Source organism: Acomys russatus, chromosome 1 (genome assembly GCF_903995435.1).
Source record: "Acomys russatus chromosome 1, mAcoRus1.1, whole genome shotgun sequence".
Lineage (NCBI taxonomy): Eukaryota > Metazoa > Chordata > Mammalia > Rodentia > Muridae > Acomys > Acomys russatus.
This window is the reverse complement of record NC_067137.1, coordinates 78998819-79025907: the sequence shown is the minus strand read 5'-3', so window position 1 is coordinate 79025907 and position 27089 is coordinate 78998819. Positions and strand designations below refer to the sequence as shown.

Below are 27089 nucleotides of genomic sequence, written 5' to 3'. Positions count from 1 at the left end.
GCAACGCTTAGAAAGGAAAACATTTAATTGGAGCTGGCTTACAGTGCAGAGGTTTAGTCCATTATCATCATGGCAGGACATGGCGTCATGCAGGCAGACATGGTGCTGGAGAAGGAGCTGAGAGATCTACATCTTGATCCACAGGCAGCAGCAGGAGACTTTGCACCACACTGGGTGTAGCCTGAGCATAAGAGATCTCAAACCGAGCCGGGCGTGGTGGCACACGCCTTTAATCCCAGCACTCGGGAGGCAGAGGCAGGCGGATCGCTGTGAGTTCGAGCCAGCCTGGTCTACAAAGTGAATCCAGGATGGCCAAGGCTACACAGAGAAACCCTGTCTCGAAAAACAAACAAACAAACAAACAAACAACAAAAAAAGAGATCTCAAACCCCGCCTACGCAGTGATGTACTTCTTTCAGTAAGGCCACACCTCCCAGCAGAGCATTTAAACACATCAATCTGTGCAAACCGTTCCTATTCAAACCGCCACAAATCCGGCGTTGATCAAAGGCTAATTCTGAATTTTGGGAATGTGAGAGTGTTCTTTCAGCTATTTAGGAGACTGTTTTCAGCTCTAAAGAGAGTTCTGACAGTGCTTAGGTTTAGAACACTTGGCATCCTGGGAAAAATTCTCTTAGCACATTTCACGGCTAAGCAGCAGACAATTAAATAAACATACAATTGTTACATATTTATTTACTTGCGAATGTAAGTGTATGGACACAAGTGCTACAGTGTAGGTGAGAGGAAAGTCTGTGAGAGTCAGTTCTTTCCTTCTGTCATGTGGATCCCAGAGATTGCACTCAGGCCACTAGGCTTAGGGACAAGTGCCTTTATCCACCGCCATCTTGAGGGCCTCAGAGTTTTTCTCTTTTTCTTTTTCTTTTCTATTTATTGTGGCAATGGGTTTCTAGTTGGGAGATGGTTTTCAGAAAAGGTTGAGAGTAAAGGAATCAGTGTGTGTGAAAGCAAGTGTAAATGAAGAACCCTTACTACGGCAAAAGTGCTCACAGCTGGCAGAGAATTTTCAGTGAAGCAGCTTTCATTGAGAGAATTGGAAAGAAGAGATCCCCCCCCCCCTCAAATAGGAGTGTGGTGGTCATCCTGCATCTCCCCTAGGTCTCTTTTCTCATTTTGGGGAGAAAACAGGCTCAGCTGTGTGAGAGTGCCACAAATCTTCTGGCTGTTTGATGTGTCTTGGATTGAGCTCTATGGCTTAGAATTAATTAGTAACAGCCCGACATTACCCCAGGCTGGTCATGCTTTTCCTATGGGCATTTCCAGTGGTTCCTGGAACATTCAGGCCTTGCCCTACCATGGCCTTTTCCTGGGAGGAGTTTCACATTGTCTCAATGAGCGGGTAAATAATTTGTAGCGGTCCTGAATATGTACAAGCCTATTACAAAGCCAGTTTTCACATCTTGGGGTGGGGAGTGGGGGGGGGGAACAGGGTGCAGGGAGGGGGATGGCGGGGGAGCGAAGCATCTAAGGAAGAGCATGCGCGGACACCACACTGAAAAACCTCAAGCCAGCAGGAGTCCCCTTATGGGATTTTCCTCTGCTGATGTCACCAGGACCCGGAGTAATTATTCCACATATTAATATGCTCCTAGATTTGCTTGCTTTCAGAGGTGTGCTTCCCAGGCTTGCCCGGCTGTGACCCATAGAACAGCAATAATGACTTGTGTTGGGACAGAATGCAGAGCTAAATACAAGGCTGGTCTTAGGTTTTTAAGTAGACGCCCCCATTGCATAATTAGATTTATCAAGATAGAGATTTAAGAGGCTTACTCAGAACTTGAAAGAAGAGCAGCTGACCGGATAAAACATAGCCTAGGCCGTTTTAATGCAAAGGAATCTGAGGTTCACTTTTTAATTTTTTTCCTAAGGCAAAGCACCTGTGAACTTGAATGGATGGGGGGATTTGAGGGTTTTTATGTTTATGATAATGCTTGCCACTCTGATCTGCAGGCTGAGCTGAAGTCTTCTGGCTCCCTTTTCGCTCTAATCTCCAGTCTGTGCTCGGTTCGCGTTGATTTGCATGTATGAATAAGTAACACCTACTGACGGGCAGGGCTCAGGAGACGCAATTTGGTTGACGGCTTTTCCTACCGCAGCGCCCTGTCAGCATCTCGCATTGATTTGGAGTGTAATCAATGCTCCTCGTTACTGCTGTGCCTGCTCCTCCTGGGCTCTGATTTGCCTCCTTCAGCTCCGGTCTCTGGCATTGGCGTTGCTGTGGATTGCTTGGAAAAGCTCGACTTCACCCTGCCCAGATACTGGAGGGAGCAGTTGGGGGGCTATTAATATGTTCCAGAGGGAAATAGCTCACACTGTTTTTTTAATCGAATAATTTCTTGCCTGCTTTATAATTTATCATATCCTTTGTTTGAAATATTATAGTTCTCCAGCTAGGAATTACAGTGCCCTTTGAAAACACCAGCTTGGTATTAGGAGAGCCATGATATGAGTTTCTAATCAAAATTCACTGCATGGGCTCTGCTTTTCAATAGGGGATATTTTAAAACCTGGGAGAGTGGGGCCAGCGGTACACATCACCGGAAGCGGCAAATCCCCGATATTATGCAGGAGTCCATGGATGGGATATATATATTTTTTCCTCCTGAGAAAGTAGCCCCTTTTCCAAAGCAAGACCCCTGACCCCCGTAGCCTCTAATGACCAGAGATTCTGGCGTTCTGTTTAAGCTTTCTATGGGGGATTCATTTAAGCAATGACTATCTCTCTGAGAAGGCTTGGGGATCTGCATCCCAGATGCTTTCTTCTTCTTCATCCTTTCCAACTGCATAAAAGGATGCTTTGCTAGAAGGTTCTCCACAGTCCCAGGCAAGCTTCCTGTGAAGCTTAAGTACTTTTCCACCTCTGGACATAGCGGGAATATGGCTGGGTCATGATGGCTCTACGGGAGACAGGGCAAATGGCCGAGTAACAGTTTCCCCCATTATCACAGCTTTTCATCTTTTACTCACCTCTTATTTTGCTTCTCACATAATGTTTTCAAAATAGCTGGAGGAGCATTGTTTGAAGTTGCAACAGCCACAGGATAATTCACAAAGTACCTCTCCCCATCTCAGATGTTCAAGGTTGTGTTTATGTATTTTTAAACCTGCTCATAGTCATTTCACATGAATGGCTCTGTCTATTAGCCCCCTCCTCCGCCTCTGGTTGGTTCTCTATGTATGAGAACCTCTTTAAAGACATAAAAGGCCTCTATGCAGGCTTTCAGCTGTGAAATATTTTTTGTGCTGGCTTGGGGTCCCTTTGTTGTATGAACACTGAAAGCTTAATATTCCCTTAAAACAGGCCTTGGATTTAAAAAAAAAAAAAAGGCTAGTTTGTCAATCTATTGATTGCCCCAGGCTAAGAAAGCTAATCCCTCAGCACTAGCACTGCATGTATTGAACAGGCTGATCCTTCGAGGTCAAACAACTCACATGACTAAAATAATATTACGGTTTGTTGCTGCTCTAGCCAAATAGCTTCGAAAATCCATCGTTGCTACATAATGCCTCTGCCCTTTAATTTCTATTATCGTAGGAAGATGGAGGGAGGAGCAACGCAAAGCACAGAGAAATGTATTCGAAGTGATCTACAATGGTCTTAATAGAAATGCCCTTTCTTTACGAGCACCTGAATAAGCGTAGAAATTTAACCAGGAGCGGCGATTTCAATCAAACCTTTACAGCTTTTCCCTTTCCAGGACTTTGACTCACTGGCCGGGTTTATTTCTAGTCTAGAGTTTTGGGCCTCCCTCTTCACCTTAAGAAGATCCTTAGAGGCAGAGGAATCTCCGAGTTGGAGGCTAGCCTGGTCTACAGAGTGAGTTCCAGGATAGCCAGAGATACACAGAAAAACTCTTGTCTGACCACACCCCCCCCCAAAGATTATTCCTTCTACTTCTTTTTTTTTTTTTTTGGCTATTTATCAGATTAAGTTGATCTCCTTTTGTGCAGCACCTAAAGTGATTTTGCTTGTAAAAGTCGGTGAACATTACTTAAAGTTTTTGGAAAGTGTTAAAAAAAAAAAAAATGGAATCAGTAGACTGAAAACCACCTCATTCACATGATGCCGCTGGGTGTTGGTGAGCCAGGGGCTGTGGCATAGTGTGTTTTCCTCAGCTTGCTTGCTGGGCCTGGCCATCTTCAGACATCCTTACTGCCTTTCTGCTCAGAATGTTCAGTCAGAATTCAACCAGGCAGTGTCTCTGAGAGACCTGTAACTTCTATCAATAAGAGATAGAAGGTAGGAACCTGAAAATGAGGCACAATATTGATGTGTCAAAATGTGATGTTTTCTCCTTAAAGCACTGTGTGCTTATGGGTAGACGGAGAAGGGGATAAGAAACCTCCTAAGGAAAGGAAGCATCTCCAGGGAGACTTGAAGATGTCATTAATGTCTGTGCCTGGTACTAGTGAAAGGGACAGGAAGAGAGCAGAAGGTACCCGGGGAAATAATGACAATAACAGAGAAAAGCAAAACCCGGACGTGGCTCTGAGTGACAGGGCTGTGTAGTTCAGGGTGACTTTCTGTTGACTTGCTTTCTTGTCTTTCTTTCCTAATGTAGCAGAGACTGCAGCTTGAGAAACTGAGCTGCGTTTATCCCTGGATTTATTGGTTCTGTCTTGGCAGGTAATTGGGTGACACTGCTTCTCCTTAAGCACTGAAGCTAATCTCTGATTTCAGAGTCTACCCTGGAGTGAGATGTCACAACAGCAAAGACATTTTTTTTTGTATGTTGCAAAGGTGTCTACCATACATCAGAAAATATCATGCATCAGAAAAGAATGGCATAAATTCTGCCAGCTGTCTGGAAACATTCTCACAGGCAGAGTGAGCGAGGTGTGCCAGCAGCTGCATCTACATCTGGACTTCCCTATATGTTATTTGTTTTGTGTATGAATTAAATTTTATTAATTATTAGTGTTTGTGCCACAGAACATATGTGAAGGCCAGAAGGAGATTTTGTATGATCACTTTTCTCCTTCTACCTTTACGTGGGTTCTGGGGATTGAACTCCGGTCTCCAGGCTTGCATAGCAAATGCCTTTACCCACCGGGCCATCTTCCCAATTCTGGTTTGTGTATAATTTGTGTGTCAATTATGTATATAGTGTACTTATTTATATGCATTATGCATAACTGTAAGATAATTTTTATTTATTTAACTTGTTAATTTTAGAAACTCAGTCTCCATAAAATGTGACTTCTTTGTTAATTCTCAGCTCTTCTAGGGGCTGATTTTATGAGGACTGAAGACTGTCCTATTGAGAGAGAATGTGGAACAAGAAAGGAAGGGGTAATTTTGAATAAAACCCATAGCTGACAGTTGCTGGGCTTTGCCACAGAGCATTTAAGAGAATGAGGGACTTGAAGGTAGGTATATGGGTGTGTTTGTGTGTGTGTGTGTGTGTGTGTGTGTGTGTGTGTGTGTGTGTGTGTATACTTGGAGGACAGTAGATAATCTCAGGTGTTGTACTGGCTGGCTTTGTGTGTCAACTTGACACAAGTTAGAGTCACCAGGAAGAAGGAGCCTCAGTTGAAGAAACGCCTCCATGGGCTCCAGCTGTAAGGCATTTTCTCAATTAGTGATCAAAGGGGGAGGGACAAGCTATTGTGGGTGTGGCCATGCCTGGGCTGGTGGTCCTGGGTTCTATAAGAAAGCAAGCTGAGCAAGCCATGAGGAGCAAGCCAGTAAGCAGCACCCTTCCATGGCCTCTGCATCAGCTCCTGCTTCCAGGTTCCTACCTTGCTTGAGTTCCTGTCCTGGCTTCCTTCGGTGGTGAACAGCGATGTGGAAGTGTAAGTTGAATAAACCCTTTCCTCCACAGTGTGCTTTTTGGGTCATGATGTGTTGTCTAAGCAACAGAAACCCTAATACAGGTGTCATTTCTCAAAGACACCTACCTTATTTTGAAGGACCGGGTCTTTCACTGGCTCGAAGCCTACCAGTAGTCTAGGTTAACTGGCCAGCAAGCTCCAAGGCTCTGTTTCTGTAGTTGTGGGATTACAATCCTGCACCACCATGCCTGGCTCTGGTGACTGAACTGCAGGTTCTCATGCATGCAAGGCAAGAACTTTGCCCCGAGTTATCGCTAGCTCATGTTTTTCTTACGTGGTTTCCTCTTTGAGTCAATGGGAACCTCAATGGATATGAGGGGCAAGGGTTGAGCCTCCATTACTTCTGCAAACAGAGGCCTGGGAAGGTGATGTGATTGAACAGAATTCATGGCAGGGGTGGAGCAATTGATGGCTGTAACACAGTACGGGAGGGGGTCTCCTTAAGCAAACTTCCTACATCAACGACAGTGATAAGAACCAGAGGGGAAACTATTCCTGGTCTTTCCCCAAAGTTAGTCACAACTTCTGATGCCAGAGACCAGCAGGCTATGTTTATATCTCAGACCTGGCAACCGATACTTTCAAGTTGGCCACAGCTGTTACTCGTTGACTCTAAGTCCCAGCTCCCTGCATGGAAAGCAGGTACTAAGTTTATATGCCTTAGGGATGCTTAGGATTAGTGATAATGTACTTGAAGTGCCCGCCTCATCTGGTGGCTGTCATTATTATCTCTCTTGTTTAGGGCCCCTCTTGGCAGAGACAAGGGCTGTAATTTTGAGCTGTTCACCCATCCTTTCATAATTTATTGAGTGCATACCATGAGTTGAGCACTGGGCCAGGCTCTGGGGATTTAAGAAGGCAGTGAGCTGGAAAGTAGGTAAGGCTGAAGGAGAGCTATTTCATGGAAGATGTGGTATCAGAATACGAGAACTGGATTGGGTTGTGACTGTGATTTGGGATAAAAAATTGCCACTATAAAATTGGACCTTAGTGTTTGAGTGAGTATTACAGTTGAGCAGGCTTCAGCTACATTAAACCTTCTGTCATAAAGACAGTGGCAATGGCTTTCTGTGGGCAGAGCAGCAGAGCAGCTTCAATGGTTAAGTATTTATATAACCCTTACGTTTGCAATGCATGCACTTTATCACTTACCAGATGCTTATGCTGAGACTGCTCCTTATGGAATCTGGGCTGTGCCCAGCAAAAGTCTACTTAAGAGGACTGTCCTGTGGAAGGGTTCAAATCAGTGGGAGGGTAGTGTGCGGGGAGCTGACACTCTGTCCTTGATAGTTTGAGCTGCATCTCTCCAGATTCTTCTCTGGGGTGAGTGTTAATGAAGGGTCACCTAGTCCAGGGCTGGTGTAATCCCTCTGTCTTGGGAAGCTGGGCTGAGCAAGCTTGCTTCTGGGGCATGCCTGGCTGTGCTTTATTCCTTGTCTTTCCTCTGTGCTCACGTCCCCAGGACTATCTTCATTGTGGGGGGTGTGGCCTGGCATGGCCAATAGGACACATTGTGTGTCATGAACAGAATGGAGACACTGCTGCTTATGATGCCATTCAAGGATGCAGAGATTCAATTAAAGATTGAGACTGCGTACTTTTCCTGTGTGAGCCTTCTGTTTAATGGCTACAACTACTCTTGTTTCAGCTAAGAAGAGGGTTGATTACATCCCCTTCATCCTGCATTTGAAGTATCGGGTTTTTAAATCTGGAATATGGCTTTCTTGTCTAGAAGTCACTTCTTTCTACTTGATTACATGTGAATTATGATTATTGCCTGCCACATGTCTGCTTTCAAGCCTGGACTTAACTCTGGCAAGTCTAACCCTCTCAAACCAAGGAATAGTTTCTGAGAGATTTTCAGGTTGCGAGATTAAAAAGAACAAAACATTTCATCTGCCCCTCCCCCTCCCCCAAACTGAACACAGAACTTTGTGAGATGTGATGAACAGTGAAGACAGCAATATAATTTATTTATTTATTTAGTTTGTGTGCTATGTATGTGTGAGCATGTGTGTGCACACAGGTGTGCTTAGCCAGTGAGTGTGCATGTAGAGGCCAGAAGTCAATTTCAGGGTATTTTCCTTTATCACTTTCCATCATCATCTTATTTTTTGAGATGGGAGTCTCTCACCAAAGCCATAACTTCCTGTTTTGGCTAAGCTGGCTGTCCAGCAAGACCCTAGCATCTCCCTGTTCTACCTAGAGCCCAGACCTAGGGTTCTACGCATGTGCCATCTGGCCTGGATTTTATGTGAGCAATGGACTCTGAACTCGAGTCCCCATGGTTGTACAACAGATACTTTGCCAACTGAGCCATCTCCACAGCCCACAAACTTATTTTTATTATTCAGTATTTACTGGATAATTGCCACACCGTAGACACAGACCTATCTGTGTCCTTACAAATTGCCCTCTGGGAGGCTTCCGTATTTTAGCTGCTGCCCAGGATAGTTTTTGAGTTTTCTCTCCCTCCCCCTCAATCCCATTCATGCTGATTTCAGTTAGGCTGGCCACAATGACACACTCTTTCCCCTTAGCCTTCCCAGTGCTGGGAACACAGGCAGGCACCGCCGTGTCCTAAAGAGGAGATAAACATGTTTTTTGGCTACTCCCAAGTGTGGGGTGGGGAACAGACTAGTGAGAGAGCAGGATGTTTATCTCCTTAGAAGTTGAACCACTTTGTGGGGGAGCTTGGATGTTGCCAGCTGAAAACATCCTAGTAGAGACTCTGCGAGGAGATATATATAAATATGAGTCCGAAACAAGATGGGAGGGAGGGAGGGAGGGAGGAGGGAGGGAGGAGGGAAGGAGGGAGGGAGAGAGAGAGAGAAATTGGCTTGGCTGATCATGCCTGAAGGTGGAGAGACACTCCTAGAGAGAACTGCTCCAGGGAAGGCTTCAAGGCTTTGGGCTCCAGCTGAGACTCTGGGCCTCAGCGCCTGTTTCAGGTTCCAGCAGCAACCTTGGTTGACTGTGGGTTTGCTGTGATCCTGCTGACTAAGCCAGGAAAAATCGTTCCTCAGAACTGATATCCTTAAGGTTTCATTATTGTGTTCTCTAATACCTTTTCCTATTGTTTGTGTTAGTCGGGTTGTAAGTGAGGTGTGCTCTGTTAGTGAGTCCATAATAAAGTATAGTTGTTAAGAAAGTTGAGCCAACAATGTCCAGCTTGGGAGCCTTTTTGAATGTTAACAGTCTTTAGTCTTTGATGTTACATTTGGCCTTTGGGAATGTCTAAAGTCACTTGGCGTCAAGTTGTAGAGTTCTACTTTGTAAGGCATATATAAAGAATGCACAAACTGAATATCTCTGTGTGATTGACATGCTCTGACAGCAGCTCTGAGGCATTCTCCACAGTGGAAGAATGACTGCTCATGGGCACCCTTTGAGGTGATTATATTGAAGAGGAAGTCCCCAGAAGGCCTGATTTTTGGCACTCACACAGGTTACATCTGCAGACTTGGCTGATGAGCACATTAAACCATCTTAAAATATTGCTTTTAAAAATCATCTTCTTAGCTGGGCAAGCTGTTGCAGGAATGTAATGTGAGCACGCAGGAAGAGGAGGGAGGAGGATCAGGAGTTCAAGGTCACCATCAGCTACATCCAATGGAAGGCTAGCCTAGGCTCCACAGAACCTGTCCCAAAGAACAAAACAACCACCGCCACCTCTGAAGAGAGACCTCTGTTCCAGCAGCTATTTAGGTAGATTCTTTGCAAGATGTCCCATCTATCAAGACCATCTGAATCGCTATGTATTGAATTGCCTTTTGACTTTTTGTTCATATTATTTACAACTTTTTCATTATGTAAATATAGAAAAATGGTCTTGTGCATGCTTCCTGCCCTCCCTCCATTTCATATTTACGAGATAGAGAGAAAGTTAGAAAGGAAGTGCTGAATGAGTGAGCATTAATAGACTCACATATCAACCTACGCAAGAAATGGATTTTTATGAAAATTGAAGTTACATGCTTTGAAGCACAGTACATTGAGGATAATGAAGCTTAACGCAAAGTTTGAGTTCAGAAATATATGAAATAAGAACACAGTAATACACAGTAGTACAGAAGTGAAAGGTATAGTATGTCAAAGTCCAGGAGAGTTTTACTTTTTCCTTAAGGCAAAGCCTATACATCATAGCACCTCGGGGAAGGCTGTGGTTGTCATGCAGAGGTGTACCAGAGCTTTCCCATGCAGAAACTTTTCAAGTAGGTTGATAATCAGGTAGATTGTGAGAGCAGCCTATTATAGGAGCATTACTGTCATGGAAAACAGCAAATGCTGCAGAAATTTTGGCTTTTTTTTTCTCTGTGTAGCTTTGGCTGTGTCCCAGGCTAGCTTTGAACTCACAGAGTTCTACCTACCTCTGCCTCCAGAGTGCTGGAATTAAAGGTGTGTAATTGCTACCACCTGGCTAGATTTGCCATTTTCTGAGGGTTGGCGGTTAACCATCACTGGAACACTAGTCATCATATGTCTGCTTAGGCTTCCTTGCCTTTCCTCTCTGTTTCAAGCAGTTTCAATTGACAATGCCTCTATGGTATATATAATTTTCAGTTACACTCCATTATTCTACCTAGAACGTTGGAACATTTAATGGGAAGTAAGAGTTTGACTTGGCCAGCCAAGGGTCAAATGGATCACTTCCTGCATTGTCCCAGATATCACACTGTTTCTGTGCAGTTGTGTCCAAGATTCTGAGATTCTATAGAGGTTTTATGTTCAGCAGAGAGAAGAGTATAACTGCTTCCTTCCACTGAAGGAAGTTATGAGGATTCAGAAGGTCAAAGAGAAGACTGGCAGTAAATTTATGATGCTGGTTTGCATCAATGGGTATCAAGAAGCCCCGCTATTTGGTCTTTACACCTCAGATATAGTGAAACTATGAAATTATGTTGTAATAAGAATTATATAATAAGATGTGGAGAGATGGCGCAGAGATTAAGAACACCTGCTGCTTTTCTAGAGAGCCTGAGTTTAGTTCCCAGGATCCATGGTGGCTCACAACTACCTGTAACACCAGTTCTACATGACCCAAACTTCCCTCTGTTTTCTGTGAGCACCCACACACACAGCTGGCATTCATACACACAGACACACATATAAATAAAAAAAATTATTTAAAAGTAGATGAGACATATTTTATTTATTTCTATTTATTTATTAATTTAATCTCTTTACAGCCTGATCCCAGCTCCCTCCCTCCTCTCTTCCTAGTCCTACTCTCACGCCCCTCCTCCTTCTCCCTCTCCTTTTTCTCAGAGAGGGTGAGGCCCTCAAGGGGATATCAACCCACCCAGGTACCTCATGTTACTGCAGGACTAAGCACATGCTCTTCTACTGGGGCCTGACAGGACAGCCCAGCTATGGGGAATGAAATCCAGTGTGAGGCAACAGAGTCAGAAATAGCCCATACTCCCATTGTTAGGAGACCCACATGATGACCAAGCTGCACATCAGCCACATACATGTAGGGGGCCTAGGTCCCAGTTCATGCATGCTCTTTGGTTAGTGGTTCAGTCTCTGTGAGCCTCCATGGGGGGGGGGGCCCAGGATAGTTGATGCTGTAGGTCTTCTTGTGAAGTTCTTTATTCCTCAGGCTCCCTCTATTCTTCCTTCCACTCTTCTACAGAACTTCCTTAGCTCAGCCTAATCTTTGGCTGTGGGTATCTGCATTTGTTTCCGTCAGCTGCTAGATGAAGCCTCTCAGAAGAAAGTTATGCTAAGCTCCTGTCTGTAAGCAGAGCAGAGTACCATTAATAGTGACAGGGGTTGGTTCTTTCCTATAGGGTGGGTCTCAAGTTGGATCAGTCATTGGTTTGCCATTACCTCAATCTCTGCTCCATTCTTATCCCTACACTTCTTGTAGACAACACAAATTTTGTGTCTAAGATCTTATTTATGGGTGGTGTACCCCTCCCTCTACTAGAAGCACCACTGGGCTAGAGGAGGTGGCTGGCCACTTTGGGCTTTGAGATCGTCTCACTATATATCCTTGGCTGGCCTGAAACTTGTTATGTAGACCAGGCTGGTCTCAAGCTCAAGGTAACCCATCTGTCTCTGCCTCCCCAGTGCTGAGACTGAAGGTGTGTGCCACCACGCCCAACTGATTAGAGATATTTAATATATGGATTCTATATTAGCAGGAAATTGTAAAAATCTCTTGTTGATGGAAAAAATTCTTTAGTAGTACCCTGCTGTAGGCAGTCTACTTACTTATCTGAATAGCATCACTGTTGCTGAAAATGCATCTGGACTCCCCTTTGGAGCTGACTTCAGAATCACTTTAAAAACCGAAGAAGAAAACTCATCTAGTTGCTTTAGAGTTTCATCTCAGCATAGCTCATTGTGAACATGGTGTTACCTAGTGACAACATTACTTTACCCACAGCCTTGGCTTTAAATGGGTCAGGGGCATTTTTCAGAGGCTAAAACTATTATTTCTTTTCAGAATATGAAAGTATATTACTGTGTTTGCATTGTCAAAATTTATGATCTTGATCTTTCCCTCTTGCCTTTGTACAAGGCCAAAAGAGACGCATTGACTACTTTAACAACCTTAAATTGGGCTCCAGGCCTATCACCTACAGCATGACCTTTTTGAACAAATCCAGCAACTAGAACATCATTGTTTTCCTCAATGAAGTTCAAGCAGCCATCACTGGGCACGAATGCCGTGATTTTCTTGCCGTTCTTGATGAGCTGCACCCTCGCACACTTCTGGAGAGCAGAATTTGGCTGCTTGGCTTTAACCCCTACTTTTTCCAGCACAATTCGCTTGGCATGCAAGGCACCTCCAAAAGTATTGGCCTTCAGATCTGTGCCCAAGTGGGCTTTTTCTTGTATTGTTTATCATGCCACTTCTGGTCACGTTGGTGGCTGCGGAGCTTTCTGGCGGTACAGAGATCATGGCACTTGCCCATCTTGCTGCCGTCATGGGCTGGAGAGAAAGAGGGAGGCGATGCCATTAAAACTATTCTTAAAAGGCAGAGATTTGCTACCACCAAGGACGGTTTTAAAAATGAGCTTGTGGTTGGGTTGGAGAGATGGTTGAGTGGGTGAGTGCTCTCCTTACAAGCATGACCTGTATTTGATTCCCCAGAACCCATGTTAAAAATATTGGAGATGCTGGTGCTTGCTTGTAATTATAGCACTGGAGATGTGGAGATGAGTGGAGCCCCAAGGCTAGGCTAGCCTATTTGGTGAGCTCCAAATCACCCAGAGACCCCATCTCTAAGCAAAAATGAGGGGTGGGTGGCTCCTGAGAAACATAACCCAGGGTTGCCCTCTGGCCTCCACATGTACTTATACCCTTACATGCGTATACATGTACACACACACACACAGATATGGAGGTCAGGAGGGAGGACACAATTAGATATCCGCAGGCATCCAACTGTTATATGTGTAGTCTCTTTGGAGATAATTTAGACATGTTTATAATCCATAAACAAATTAATCCTTTGACCCACAAACTGTATTTCTTGGAATTTACCACACAGACACATTAAGAAAACACAGAAAAAAGTCCCTGCACAGACTGTTTACTACAACAGGAAAAGAGAACATACATATTCAACAATAAAAGGCAGCTTGGGGAATTTTGGAGAATCTATACGTTAGAACACGATTCCATAAGAATAGTGCAGAATACACACCAAATAAATAGATACAGGACAGCGTCCTGTCACTTTTGTTTTAAACATTTTTGTTATTGATGTATATGTGTGTGTTTGTATGGGAATAGGTGCCAAGTGTGTGTAGTGGCCCAGGGAGTCTAGAAGAGGCCATCAGAGCCCTTGGAACTAGAGTTACAGGAGATTTTGAGCTGGGATCTGGGTGCTGAGAATTGAATGTACATCCTCTGAAAGAGCAGTGGGTGTCTTAACTGCTAAGCCTTCTTTCCATTCCCAACACTTCTGTTTAAAAAGACTGTGCAGATACATATTAATTCACACATACCTCCAGACACATATACCTATACTTTAAAAAATTTTTTTAAAAATTTAATTTGGTTTTTTGAGACAGAGTTTCCCTGTGTAGCCTTGGCTGTCCTAGACTTGCTTTGTAGACGAGGCAGGCCTCGAACTCACAGTGATCTGCCCGCCTCTGCCTCCCGAGGGCTGGGATTAAAGGGGAGCGCCACCATGCCTGGCCTGATACTATCTCTGGATGGAATTAAAGGAATGAATAACACATTAAATCAAAGGAGGAAAAGTAAGAAACTAAAGGAAAATATTGAGAAAGAAAAAATTTCATCTTTTAATATTTTAACCTTTAAACATATACTTTTATAAACTAAAAACAAATGTTATAGGTATGATAAGGTCACCATAAAAAGTTATTTTTCTTACATTTTATTTTCATGTGTGTGTGTGTGTGTGTGTCTGCATATGTGTCTGTGTGCAAACACATGCTAAATGAAGTGTGTGTGGAGGTCAGAGGACAACTTACCACAACTGGTTCTCTCTACCATGTAAGTCCCAGGGATTGAAAACAGAGCGTCTGGCTTCGTTGGGCCAGTGCCTTTTCCTGCTGGGCTGTCTCTTCAGTCCTGCAAGCAATTGCTAAAGAGTTTTAAAGAGTAATAATGGAGAGAATAGTAAATGTGTCATGATCCAAGATTTGTTAACTTGAAGAGACCTGGGATGCATAAGCTGGCCAGATATGTCTATTCTGACACACTTCTTAACAAAAGTCCCATTGCTACAAGGTCATTTAATAACCCCACAGTTGGAGGCAGTAGCTAAAGAAAAAAAAACTGTGACCTTTATTTCTTTATGACTCTTACAAGGGAAGGAACCATATAGATCTATCACACAGACAGCCTGGGATGCTGTCTGATTTAAGCAGGGAAATGGAGCTTATAAAAAGAAGGTTGGAGATTTCACAGACTTCTAGGACCAAAAAGGAACCAGACTCAGGCAGCTCTTTGGAGCCACGGACAGTGCCATGCCACTGGAGAGTGACAACACTGCTCAGGCTGCTGCTACAGTCTGATGCTCGGTTGCAGTGAAAGTGGAAGGGAGGAGTGGTATTTTTTCTGTTACCCTCACTCAGTCCAACAGAGCAGATGCCATCTCCTTTCAGATCTCAATGGGAAACAATTGGATTCTAGTGAGCTTCAAATCTATGCTTTTCGTTTTTAAATCTGGGTTTCCAAGATTTTGGAGGAAGGCTGCCTTTGCTGAAATATATAAAACCATTGGAAAAATAAGAAAAAGTTATATATGTATGTATACATACATATATTATTTTTTCTTGTCATCATTGTTAAACAGGGTACAAATCCACTTATGAATTTCCTGACAGTTGAATGAGTATGAGTTTTTTCAAGTTTGAGAGTTAACTAGGTCATAATTTTACATGATTCAAGCAATTCAGTTTTCTCTGGAGACCAATGGAACCCATAAGCATTTTCCACATTGTAAGGGGAAGGTTAGAGTAGTAAGGCTATTGATGAATCAGCTTTCAGGTGCTGTGATAAAATGCCCAAGACCAACAACTGAAAAGGAGGATAGGTTTGTTTTGGCTCATGGTTCTGGATGTTTCCCCCAGTGGTATCTTGGCTCATTTCTCTCTGCTCGACCCAATTTGGAGATCTTATCACTTGCCAACATTGTCATCACCAGGAATCACACCTTCAACACATGAGTGTTTGGGGGGACATTTAAGATCTAAAACCTAATGAACTCCAGTGATCAAAGAGGATTGCCCTTCTTAATTAATGGCAATGATCATGTCCCAGCACGTGATGACTAGCCAGGTAGTGCTCTGTGTCATGAAAAACTCAAGGTGGCTGTATGTCTGTGCTGTGTCTCCTGAGGTTCCTTTCTTCTTTCTCTTCTTCTTTGATGAAAATAAGTTCACGCTTGCCTGGCACGGAAGCACACGCCTCTAATCCCAGTATATATAGGGTGGAGATGGGAGGATTGGGAGGTTGAGGCTAGCCTAGGATACATGGTGAAACCTGTCGCAAGGAAAATTTGGTTCCTGGGTAGTCTCAGCTTATCCAATCATTTCTTAATATTCTAATCATATAGGTGTGAGACTTTTTGCATGTGAAAGCTTGTGTGAGCTGAGAGAGGATGGTGACTTCGAGAGGGTACTAGGGTGCTGGGGACAGTGAACTTTCCGATGCTAAAGTTTGATTATAGTAGTCTGTGCTGGGGATAGATAAATCAAAGATTCAGTTAGAAGGTGTCTTTAAACTAGGGAGTCTACCATCAGAAGGAATTAAGAATAGATGCTTAATTTCTCTCAAATTTAGTGGCACTTACTGTTTCTGATTGGTTTCAAGAAGCCATTGAATATTTATGTGAATGCAATAGAGGCCTCAAGAATTTCCAGAAGAAAGTAAGCTGATACATCTAATATTTTAATGTGTTAGCCTTTTAGGAGGAGCCCTTCAAGTATTATTATATGAGCCAGACTGCAATTCATAGTCTTCTTCTGGCAGAAACACACGGCACAGGTTTAACAAGACGATACATACTGTGCGCATCATTTATTACTTCTACCGAAGCACGGGCTTTAAGAGTATTCACATCCCATCTCACACCCCAAAGGAGCTTCCCTGACTCACGTTTGCTTTATGTCCTAATTCTTCTCAAAGGCGCAGAAAAACGCTGGTGTGCAATCGTTATTGGTAAGGACAGCTTTAGCCTCTGGGCTTTCCCTTCTATTCCCAGTCTGTCTTCCTCCCGTTCCGTCCCTTTCCTTTCCTGGGGACGATTTCTTTTGGGTCTTTTTCTCTGAAAAGATCCCTTTCTTCTTCATTGTCCTTGCCATTTCCTGAGCCAGAGAGCTTAGGCAATTTGCTCGCCTCTCCTGTCATCTGGTTTCTCCTTCCAGAGGCTTCACTGTGATAATTGGGTCACCTAGTTAGGATAAATGGATTGTTCTTTGGGGTGGAAAGGATTGCAGTTGTTACTCTTTCCGTCTCCGTCTGTCTTTGTATAGTACAGGGCTGGGGTTTAGGAAACAGAGTGAGGGATCATAATGGAACTCTCTAGGCAAGCCTGACCTTGCACAGTACCTACGATTAGCTCCAGCAAGGGTACAAATGGGCTGTAAACGACCAGAATGATGGTTAATTTAAATACAGGAGCGGTTACAAGTGAAACAGTTTGTCTTTTAGCCAAGATGAAAGACTTTATGATTAATAAATGATTCTAAAATTAGGGATGTGCAAATGATAGGTACCATCTGCAAAAACAGCCTTCGTGTCACCAGGAGCTTGGCATCACTCAGGACAGGTTTGTCCCTGTCCATACGCACATGTTCCTTCACTGACACTTCGGTTTTTGTAAAAAATCCCTGTTGATACCTACCAAGAGGACCAGACCTCTCATTCCTCTCTCGAAGGGGGTTGAATATGGCTTGAATATATATATTTATATAATTTATAGAGAAAGAGAGAGGGAGAGAGAACAGAAAATATGCTATAGAAAAGTCTTATTTTCCCCATTGAGTCAGGAGTCAAGTCCAGATAAAATGTGAGCCACCACGTTTTTGCCAAGAATTGAACTCTGGTCCTCTGGAAGTGCAGAAAGTGTTTTTAATTGCTGAACCACCTCTCCAGCCCCTCCAGGTAAAGTATAATAGGCACTCACAATCATCTTATATTCAGTACACAATCTCAGGTACACAACATCATCAGTGGGCCCCTGAAAGCTGTACCTAGAGCTTATCTAGCTAATTCACTAGAGTGATATCTCCCATACACATGGTTATTAGAGCAGTTTAAAATGGCCAAATTTCTCATCTTTTTAAAAAATATATTTTATTAATTTATTCATATTACATCTAAATTTTTATCCCATCCCCTGTATCCTCACATTCCTCCCTCCCTCCCATTTCCCCTTTCTCCCCTCCCCTATGACTGTAACTGAGGGGGACCTCTTCCCCCTGTATATGCTCATAGGTATCAAGTCTCTTCTTGGTAGCCTGCTATCCTTCCTCTGAGTACCACTGATCTTTTAAAAAGCACTGAACCAGTTTTTAAACTATAGGAGGTGAAGGAGGATTTGGGTTACTCAAATTATTTCAAGAATCTGTTTCCAAGCCAGTGGAGGTTTCACACCCCAAACACCCAGAGACCTGCCTATTTCTGTCCAGCCTGGAATGCCTCTGGAACACTCCTTCCCCTTTGTCTGCACTGCCTTCCTCCTTATGAGCTCCCTAAACCCAAACAGCCATGAAAATTCTCTGGTTGTCTTTTCTTACTGTCACCCCCCACTGTATAACACATCCCTGTCACATTGATTTCTTCCACACCTCACTCATCATATCAGTGATGATGGCTTCCTGAGAAGATCAGGAATTATTGTCTGGTAGGACAGGGAGAGCAGAGGGCTCTCTCTCTCTAGCATCTCTCTCTAGCCTCAGAGTCAGGTGATTATGATTGTGGCGAACTTAGTTTCTTATAGCCCGGAGCTGGGAAACCCAGGAATTGGGGAAGAAATTTAGTAAAGCAAGAGACCTTGAAGTGTTGAGTTAATGATCTTTTCTTAACATCTATTAGTTTCTTCTTTGTGCATACATGTGGAGTGTGTGTGTGTGTGTGTGTGTGTGTGTGTGTGCTTTTCCTGACTTTCTTACATTGAGGCTCAGCTCATAGTTACATAATGCCTGATGTTTGCTGTTTATCTAGTATAGTCTATAATTTACTCTCCCTTCCCAACAAAAGACATATTCAGTCCTACCTCATTGAGATTTGTCCCCACCACATGACTTGTTTTTGCCGATGGAATGTGAACAAATGTGACTTAGACCCTGTTCTTAAAGAAACTGTCAGCTTCTGTTGGCTCATTCTCTCAGCCTTTTTGCATCAGGAATTCCTTCTTGCAAACAGGGCTGTTGCTACTGCTTGAGTCCTAGGCACATGGTTGGCCTGTGAAATGAGTACAAAGCAGATGTTTACTGTGAGCCCACGAGAAACCGTGGAACTCACTCCCTCTGAGCTTTGCCCAGTAAACTCTCATTTTCTCTCTGCTAGTCTTGTGTCTCAGATTTAAACTCCTTTGGTTGTTTTTTTTTTTTCAATTTTATTTTATTTTTCATTGTTTTTGTTAGTGTGTTTATGTGTGGTATATATATGAGTTTAGGCATAGGAGTGTCACAGTATATTTGGGTGGGTGTCAGAGGACAAGTTTCAGGAGTGAGTTCTCTCCTTCTACCATGAGTTCTGGGGATTGAACTCAGATCTTTAGGCTTGTGTGGAAATGTCTTTTACTAAATGAGCCATCTTGACAGCCCAGCTTCCTTCAGTTTGTAAATTCAGGTATTCAGGAAGGCTTCTGTGCTTGACAGTGTGGACATGAATGATAGGGTTTGAGGAAGTCATTGGATCACAAGAGCTCTAGCCTTACCAGTACATTATCCGCAGACGGGCTCATAAGTGGGTGGCATTATTTGGAAGTGCTGAAAAGTAGAAGGCAGAGCCTTATTGGAGAAAATAGGTCACGGGGTGTGTTGGCTAGTTTTGTGTCACCTTGACACGAGCTAGAGTCATCTGAAGGGAGGAGACTCAGCTGAGGAAGTGCCTCCACAATTTTCTTAGCGATTTATGGGGGCAGGGACATCCTATTGCGGGTGGTGCCATCCCTGGGCTGGCGGTCCTGGTTTCTATAAGAAATCAAGCCTAACAAGCCATCCTTCATGGTCTCTCTCTGCATCATCTCCTGCCTCCAGGTTCCTGCCAGTTTTGAGTTCCTGTCCTGACTTCCTTCAGTGATGGACTATGATGTGGAAGTGAAAGCTAAACACTGCCCCCCCCTGCCACCCAGACTTTCTTTTGGTCCTGGTGTTTCATCATAACAATAGTGACCCCAACTAATACACTGGAGATATTTCCTGAAAGAGTCTAAATTGTCCTCCCCGGCCCTGCTTACTGATGGCCATGAGGGCAACGACTTTCTTCTCTCGAGTCCTTCTGTTGTGGGTCTGACTTTACCACTGATCTCAAAGCACTAAGACCAGCTGGCCATGGACTGCGACCTTTGCAACTGTGAACCAGATAATCCTTCCCTTAAGTTGATTAGGTCAGGTGCTTGTCACAGTGATCAAAAGTGACTGACAGCCTTCTTCCCAATACTGCTCCAGGGCTGTATGTACCCTGGCTACCAAGGCAGCTCAAGGCCCTGGAGCGGTAGCAATTAGCTTAAATGGCCAGCATCCCTCTGGGCACTCTCTAGGGCATGCCTCGCCCAGTTTTGGATCTCTATGGTCATGCTCTTCAGTGGGGCTGCCATGAGCCAGCTAAAGCCACATCCACTTATTTCTCTTCCTGGGGGATATGGTCAGAAGCAAAACCCAGGTTCCTTTGGGCGTGAGACATATGGGCCCCTCTCTCTTGCCAATGTCTCTAACTTATGAGAACACTTTTATCTTGGGGGAATCCCTTCTCTGCAAGAAATTCAGTCTCAGATCTCAAATTCTCTTCCTAAAAAAATATGCAAAGACTTGTAGCTTTCTGTTTTTCCCTGTTTTACCCTTGGTTTACCCTGAGGCAAGGAACAGAGCCGATCACACTTACTTAATTGCAGTGGACAGGAGAGGGGGAAAAATCAGAGAACAGAAAAATAAGTTAGTATTTCAGATTGCCACCTAATTGCATTTCTATTTTAAGGCAGTATTTCTCAACCTCAGCAATATTGACTTCAGAGCTAGATAAATCTTTGTTGTGGGCAGCTGTCCTGTGCTGTACAGGTTGCTTAGCAGCAGCAACCCTGGCTTCTACTTGCCTGGTGCCAGCAGCACTCTTTCCCCTCTCTGTAACAACAGAAATGCCCCCAGATGTTGCTTTGGTCTATGAGAGAAGGCATGGAATCATATCCAGCCGAGAGTGACTGATTAAAAGGATACCCTCAGCTATTACCTTTGTTTTCTCTAAGACTCAGCAGAGCATTTAACACATGGTAGATACTTAGTAAATATTTTCTGATTGAAGGGGTTCAATTAGTGTATTCTATTTTTATTTCAGCCGGGGTCTGCAGCTCATCTTGAAAGAAAGAAAGCCACACACTCTTTCCTTAAACAGTATCCGCCTTTCTGTGGCCGCACGATGCCTATGGGTGAATGTTCAAATTACAGCTACGGAGGAACTCTAAGGCAATTCTGAGCCCAGTCACTCAACCTGTGTGGCAATTAACACAAAGTTGGTCATTAGTCAAGGGTAGACTCAGAGCCTAGATAGTCACACTTCTTGCTCTTAGTGCTGGAGTGATTAGCAAGTGTGGAAAAGGATGAAGAGGCAGTTGAAATGCCCCTATGATCATAAAGCCACAAGTCACACATGCAGCCACACACCCAGTGCCTTGGAAGACCTTTCCGCAGTGAGAGGAGCTTTCCCTGTGAAAGGTGAGGACATCTATATAGCCTTCCTTAGCAGAGGTGAAGAGTTCATGTTAGACAAGGGAAGAGATTATACTTTTGTTTTTTTTTGAATCCTGTATATGTGCATGTTAGGGGCACGGAAGGAATTTACAGTCTTGCTATTTATGTCTTATAGGAAGTTAATCCTACCTCTTGGACACAATGGTGACCCAATTATGAAGACAGACAGGCTGGCTGGGGATTAGCACTGCTCATGTTCCGTGCTGCTCATTGTCTGGTTAAAGCGAAGGGAGGCGCTTTTATCTTTAGACACACAACAGATAGCCTGTCATCTCCAGCTCTTAGAAATTTAAATATGCGAGCACTTGGCAGAACAGGTACCTCTGCAACCTTTCTTAATAACAACAGGCTGCTGTTCCGTGCTTGGGGTACAATTTAGCAGGTACGTCTCATTTTGGCATATGTGTGAAAAGGAAAACCCTATGTAGTAGGATTACTTTACCCATATGATGTTTCAGAAATAGCTAAGATTTAAATTGCCATGGGGCTGTATTATTAAAGTGAGAGATTTATGCAGTGTACACTACAAATCCCTGGAGAGATAAATGTGCCTATATTATAGGTAAAAAAAAAAAAAAAATCAGAAAGGTAAATAGCAAGCCTAGATACCATTTTCTTTTAAGTGGTATTTTAGTTGTGTGAGGATTTCTTAAGGGCAAAAACAGACAGAGCAATGTTTAATCAGAACGTGAAAAATTAGACTCAGAGGGAACCAAGAATTTTAAAAGGAGCTTATCTTCCCAGACAGTAAGTTATGACTGCTGACCCTGGAATAGATAACTTTTTTTTTTTTTTTACCTAAGAAGACTTTTTTTTTTCTTTTTCTTTTTAAGATGGCTCTGCCTAGGAATGTTGTGCTGATGCTTTGACGACGACCTACTAGTTCTTGTGGTCGTTGTTGCTCTCAGTGAATTCCACCCTGGAAATACTTAATTTACAAAGTCCTAGTGGACATGGCCTGTCCTGTGTGACTCTTCATCTCAGTTCTTATGCCAGCTTGGAGACATTCCAGAATCTCTACCCTGACATCACCTCTCTCTCTCTCTCTCTCTCTCTCTCTCTGTCTGTCTCTCGCTCTCTCTGACATCACAAAGAAGCACTTGCTCCATTGTTTAGAAATCCTGTGCAGAGGTGGGTGTGCTGATACATGCCTATAGTCCTAGCACTTGTGAAGTTGAGGCATGAGTAATGAGTTTGAGACTAGTCTGGCCTTCAGAGGAAGCTCATGGCCAGCCCGAGGTACATCACAGCTCTCTATCCCCACTGGTCCTCTACCCCAACCCAAACAAGAAGAGAAGTCTCAAATTTGGCCATCTTTGAACTGACATTGCCCCCACTCCCCTTCTAGAACTTCTCAGTGATTTGGAGGCTCTCAAAGATGGCACGGTAACAATATATGCCCTCACAATGTTTTGTGATATCCGGTGACATCTCACCAACTTTGAGAACGCCAAGTTGGACTTTATATGTAGATGATGCCAGCTGTGCAGATGCTGGGAGTGAAGAGGTTATTATGGTTAGACATAGAGATCCTAAGTACTGATGAGAGGTCAGTCAGGGAGCATTTCCACAAAAGCACCTCCCACTGGAGAGCAAGACCCTAACAGGTAGCAAAGTCCACTAAGTTCCAAGGAGGAGCTTGGTCTGCTGAGCATACATGGGGCAGTGGTTCGAGGATATATAGGCAGAAAAGTGCTGTGTAGAATTAAAAAAAAAAAAAAGAGAGATATGGAAATAAGTAAATGTACCCATAACTTTCACAAACACACACTGTGCTTTTACTATATAGTAAAGACAGAGTTGACAGAATGAGGTCACCCAGCAGCATCTTGTCCTCGAGTTTGAATTCAGAATCTGGTGTGCTTAAGGTGTTTGTGCAGATCTGAGAAGGGTACGTAGGGGTGACCTGCCAGAGTGACACTGCTTTGGAGCAGCCTGGGGTTTCTTCCCTAGGGCCAAGAACATCCTCTACGTCTTGAAAACTCAATGGCTTAGGAGAGTATGAGCTGTTGACGTAATGCCTGGCATCTCACCGAGGGTACAAACAGTAGGATGTGGCCTAGGGCTGCCATTGCTGGCATGCCGTGATGGAGAGTAGAAACACCTTCTTAGCTTAATGACCTCTTAGGCTGCAAGAGGAGTCAGCCCCCATGCAGGCAATGTAGTCCCTGCATCATTCTGCACCTATCCTATGCCTACAGCCATTTTCTCCTTTACCACACCATATAGAACTCTCTGACACATCCTTTCATTTCTAATCACTCTTCAAAGACAGGCATATTGAAGTACTTTTTTTTTTTTAAAGGCAATTTGAGCTCTCTGGAATAGTTCCTTATTCTTCCTGCCAAGTATGTCCTAAGTCCACAGCAGGAAGTTCAATTAGCAAATCCATGAATCAGGGTTTTAATTATACATTTATCTGGAAGGAAAATGCTGGCTTTACTTCTATCCTATACCTTGTTTGCGGTAACCTCAGCAGGACTTTGACTGAGCTTGGGTCCCTGTGGTGGAATGTGAGATGGTGAAATGCAAACATGTTAGTGGAAATTCATTCACATCTGTCCAGGGGCATTTCTGTACTTAGGAAGCAGCAAGCATTCTTGGTTGTTTGAAAAAAGAAATTAGAGTTGATTCTAGAAGGTTAAAAAAGTACCCTACTTAACAGGTTAGCTAGTTGTCATTCCCCGCTGTGTCTGTAGAGTGTGTCTTATTTTTAAGTCATGACTGAGCATTTGAACACTGTGCTGTTTTGAACGTGCTCTTTATTACCCTCTTGCTTCCCCAGTAAGATGCTAAGTTCTCTAGATGCTGGGATTTTTTTCTCCCATCCCTTTCTTCCTTTCCTTACCTTCTTTTTCCACTGATGGTTTTGAGCCTAGAGGTCACCATCAATCAGTAGGTATCTCTCATCAGTATCTTGGGGAGAACTTGGCTTTCGATAGCTCTCTGATTTGAGTGGAACCCTTGGCAAAAGGAGTGGATGGATTACATAGGCCCATCCTAGAAATCTGTGGCCCATACTGTCCTGAGTGAACACACACTCAACCAACTCTCAGAGGCTGGGGGGCAGTTCAGAGATTTAGCCTTCTTGATGTATGGTATTTTCCCAAGTCCTTTTGAACCATCAATAAACCAGTTCTTTGAAAATTGTCAGAATTGTTGTGGCATCATAGATATATATAGTAACCTTGACATTTGGTTTAATCTTGTGAACAACCCCAAGCTATGACTAGACTTCTTCAATTCCCATTTAATAAAGAAATCAAATTGCCTATGTGGCGGGTCGAGGCAGGGTATAGATATTTCTTATCTGTTGCCTTTCCTTCTTATTGACAAAGGAATGTATCTGGCATGAAGACTTGTGGGCAGATCTTTTTGGCCTAAGGAAGAGAAGGAGCAAAGGAACACTGTTAAGTGATGTCTGATCACCCTAGCCATTCTTCCTTTTGTCCTTTAGCACTCCATGTGGGAGAGAAGTGGAGTGAGTTGGGAGCTCTGGGTTTATAGGTAATTTTATCTTACTACGGCAAATAGTAATATGCCGCCAGGTTGGCCAAGTATATTTGGGGGCCACTAAAGAATTAGAAATACCACTTATAAAATGTGAGTCTGATATGTTTAAGTAGGAAGAAAAAGGACATAGGAATAAGAAAGTAGTTCTAGATGCAGCATGGGAATAAAATTTAATCAAGACGTTGTGAAATGTTTAAGATATTTCTATTAAAGACATTCAATATAGGCTCAAGAACAAATGCACCCAGGCCAGTGTTCTGGGTCTAGGTTCCTTCTGCCTCCCTTTCACAGCAGCCCTTTTCCAGCTGACAGAAAGAAAAGGCAGACCTCACCCCTGCTGCTCTCACACCCTGAAGTATTGTGCAATGCAGAAACCCCTAGGTAACAAGGGACATTTCAAACATTGCTGTTGAGAAAGCATCTGACAGGTTGATCGCATACCATTTCTAAGTCAGATGTTTTCCTATCCATTGTTTTGTTCCAGCTAAGCAAAGACAGAGTCAATCCAGTGGTGAAAAAACAAAACGAGGGAAAAAGAAGGAAACTAAGAAAGAAAGCAGAGAAAGAGAGAAAGGAAGAAAAAGGAAAGTAAAAGGAGGAAGGAAAAGAAAAAACGAGTAAGGAGGAAGACTCTTTGTTCCTGCTCTAATGGAGGACTATGGGTAATCTCTGGGCATCTGTCTGAAAAGGAATGCAAAGAATTGAGTGGCACTAGTGACAACACTGACTCAGCTATGTACAGGATGCTTGCAAATACAAAAGCCGACATTTCCATTTTAGACCCAGGCATGAGACTTAGTGGTCCAGTGACTGTGGAGCATGTGTGGGCTTTGGGGTTTCAAATTCTCAAGCCCAGAGTCCCTGTCTCCTCCTGCTACCTGGAGGTCCACGTGCAGAACTCTCGGCTCCTTCTCCAGCATCATGTCTGCTGGTGTGTTGTCATGGTTCCCTCCATCATAATGGACTAACACTTCTGAATCTCTAGGCCAGCCTCAATGAAATACTTTCCTATTTAAGAGTTGCTGTGGGGGTTGGGGATTTAGCTCAGTGGTAGAGTGCTTGCCTAGCAAGTACAAGGCCCTGAGTTTGGTCCTCAGCTCAAAGAGAGGAACCCCCCCAAAACAAAACAAAAACAAAAACAAACAAACAAACAAACAAACAAACAAAAAAAAAAAAAAAGAAAGAAAAGAAAAGAAAGAAAGAGTTGCTGTGGTCATGGTATTTCTTCACAGCAATAAAAACCATAACTTAGACAGTCAGGAAAGGAATTAAAGTTATGTTGACAGAATTCTTTTTTTCATTTTATGGGCAAATGAATCTTTCTAAAAGAGAAAAGTGGTGACCTAAAGTCAACATTCAGAAATACCAAGCCAGAAGGTGGTTTCCCATACTATCAGGGGCCAGGGGTGTGGGGTGGGATGGGGTGGGGAGCTCAGGTGCAGAGGGTGTGTCTAGAATGTTCTATCTTGGGGGTTCCCTACCCAGAAGAACAGGTGACCCTTCAGTTTGCCTTTGTCAAAGACGCAATTCTTCAAGGGTTCCGGAGTGCTCTGGTGCCGCTGTCCCCATTGTTTTTTATAGCTTGCACACCTGAGCCAACGCAGGGACTGCTAATTAGCACAGACTCGGTATATGTCTGGCTGCATATACTGCAGACTAATGTAACTGTCTATTTTTCTTCAATTAAAAAAAAAAGTGGTTCAGGTTATCTTTCTGTCTCCTGGGAAATCCAAAGCCTTGATCTCAGGCCACCTTCCCTTTGAACTGAGCATTGGATAAGATCAGCAGGTGAGATCGGCTTTTTCCAGTATGACCTGTTTTGTGATGTAGAACGCTGTCAAACCATCATGGCTTATCTGTTTCCCACATGAGAGCAAAAGAGGCAGAGATGTGCTCTTTATCGCTGCACTCGGCTTCTGACAATTAGCCATATGGCAGAGGCAGGGCAAACCTTTCCATGGAAAGACTGGGGGGTTTCCACGTGGCTTATTAGCCAGCATTAAACTATTTGGCATAAAATGGAAACACAGTCAGGAATTTCGATTATAATTCAAAAATGTTTTCCATTTTACACGGCAATAAAAATAACACGCTGTGGTGGATAGATCAGATAACGCAGAGTTTCAGGAAATGCAATGGGAGCAATTACCGAGAAACAAGAACAAAGTTTTTAAGTGGATGGGCGAGACCTGACCGGAAGAAGCATTGCTTTCCTCGTCATAAATTGCGGGGAAATGGTCCTCATGAAGCCAGCGACACCTTTAGCCTTGTAAGTCGTGAAGATTCCAGGAATGGCCCAGCGCTTATGAGATTCA

General features: G+C 43.5%; 1 pseudogene; it reads right to left on the bottom strand.

The window, feature by feature from the left end:
- Positions 1-12351: 12351 nt before the first annotated feature.
- LOC127196338 (40S ribosomal protein S23-like) lies at positions 12352-12785 on the bottom strand (annotated as a pseudogene).
- Positions 12786-27089: the final 14304 nt, after the last annotated feature.